The sequence below is a fragment of the Ptiloglossa arizonensis genome, chromosome 2, assembly GCF_051014685.1.
Source record: "Ptiloglossa arizonensis isolate GNS036 chromosome 2, iyPtiAriz1_principal, whole genome shotgun sequence".
Taxonomy (NCBI): domain Eukaryota; kingdom Metazoa; phylum Arthropoda; class Insecta; order Hymenoptera; family Colletidae; genus Ptiloglossa; species Ptiloglossa arizonensis.
In genome coordinates, this window is record NC_135049.1 from 30,999,771 (window position 1) to 31,001,973 (window position 2,203).

Genomic DNA, 2,203 nt, shown 5'->3' on the forward strand with positions numbered 1-2,203 from the left:
ACGGCGCAGAGGCTGGTAACGCACTTACGGACAGGATGCGCGCAGATTGGGTCGAGCCGCTAATTATTAATTAACGAACGTACGCGCTTGTTTCGTCGGAGGAACACGATAGCTTCGTGCACGATGGCCGATCGGAGTTTCCCCTCGAACTTTCGTAAATCTGCTCGCTAGCCGAGTGTTTACGGATCGCATTCGGAACGAGGAGAACTCGAGCGAGTTCACCGGTATAATTCGGCGAGCGGTAGATTTTCATCGAGAACGGATCATAAATCGTTGAGTCGTAGCGTTCCATTTACGATCCGTTCGAGACTCGGTTCGGTTCCGTTTCGTCTTCGGTTACGGTCCACTTTAATTCCACTCGCGGTCCAAGTCCTTTCGTTTAGTTAGCTTCGTAAGAGCTCCGTAAGCCGCTTTTTTCTTTTTTTCTCGTATAACAGACCGGTGCCGCCTAGGTGTATTTTCCGCTGAACGTACAGGTCGGGTAATTAATGCGGAAACACGCACAAAGAGCAACGAACCGCACTCGCGGTCGGTGGAAACACGAGTGGAGATCCACTCGTGGCCACGGGAAGTATCCTTGGCGGTCGTTTAAGCGCGAATAGCAACGTGATCGCGAGTGGAGGAGTCGATAACGAAGAAGCGTAGGTGGATCGAAGGTCGAGTGGTCCGGAGGGACGCTCCAACGATTTCGCGAGATGTTCTCGGATCGAAAGGTCGAAGTTGCGGCAGTTTCTCGACGAGCACGTTTAAGCGGTGCATCTCGAAAGTTTCTTGGCTCGCGAGGAACGCGGTTATTGTTAACTCGCGTCTTCGGTAAATCCAGCGCGCCCCTATATAATACAACGAGCCAGAGCGTTCGCGTTTTTCCGCTCTCCGGTGCACGAGGAGAGCTTCTTACTTGGATAGAAGAGGACGATCCCGGCAGCACGGTACATTATCCTTCGCGAAAGATTAATCCGAGTCTCTGGATAAGATAACACGGGGAAACGCGATAAATCGGTGCTACGAGGATGCATCGCGGGCTTCGTCGAAATACTCGATATAATTTCAAACGGATGACGATGCTACGCGAATACGAAAAACGCGTTGTTTCGAGCCGCGAGAGAATCGAGGATTCACGACGGTGGCTAGCTCGACGCGATCGAAAACAAGAAGTTCGAGCTATTGCAACGACCAATCGTAAAGATACGTAAACGTACAACGTGCTCGAGGAGTGTTGTAGATTTAAGGTTAAAAAACACACAGTTTACATTTATTGAGTGTAATAGTAACTGTGTAATTGTTCTCTCTGGAACGAAACTTTAGCAACTGAGAGTCAAAAGAGGAGACGGTTAGCCCGTTACAGCTCTCAAGGGTTATATTTGACCCCGCTATCGTCGGGGTTCCAAACGTCGGAGATGCAAAAATGTACATCGTTGTCCTTCGACGAGCGTAAACGCGCGTAGCGATTCAAATCGATCGAGAAACAAGTCGCTCGCCGTTGAATCGAGAACCGATCGAAGTATGCGCCGAGCGCAACGCGTCGCGAACGATTGAAAGATCTCTGTTTGGCGATCGACGCGAAAGGTGTCCGAGAAACGAGGAAACGGGCGCGTCGGACGGTAATGAACGTAGTAAATGAAACGTCGAGGAGCGAGTTTCGAAAAGCCGCAGACCGTTTCGCTCGGAGCGAACGTGTATCGTCGGGATAAAGTTCAAAGTAGACCGGTGTGTTCCCGACAAACGGAGCAGTCGTTACTTCGAAACACCGTGTTGGAAATAAACACTTTGCGGGGATTCCGCGCGGCGGTGTTCCGCAGGTGTTGCTCGACGGGACTGTTGATTAAAAAAAAAACGTATAAAAAAAAAAGAAAAAGAGGAAAAAACAACACACGCGAAACGAATTTTCCGCGAGAACTTGTATTATCCGGGGCGTGACAATCAACGGGCGCGGATACGGTCTGGGGCGGTTTGGTTGGTACAAATATTTATAAATTCGCGGACGAAATTTTCGTGAACCGGGCCGTATATCCGAAAACCGACAGACCGGACCGTATGCATATGTATAATCGCGCGACGGACATTTATGCACGCGCCTGCACACGAGCGTTGCGGTAGCCGTGTACGCGCAACCCGATGGTGCGGCAAGACTATGAATTCCTAACAGGATCGTGACACGAGACCGTGAGAACGTGCGAGCGTACGCTGTCCTCGCGATTAGCAC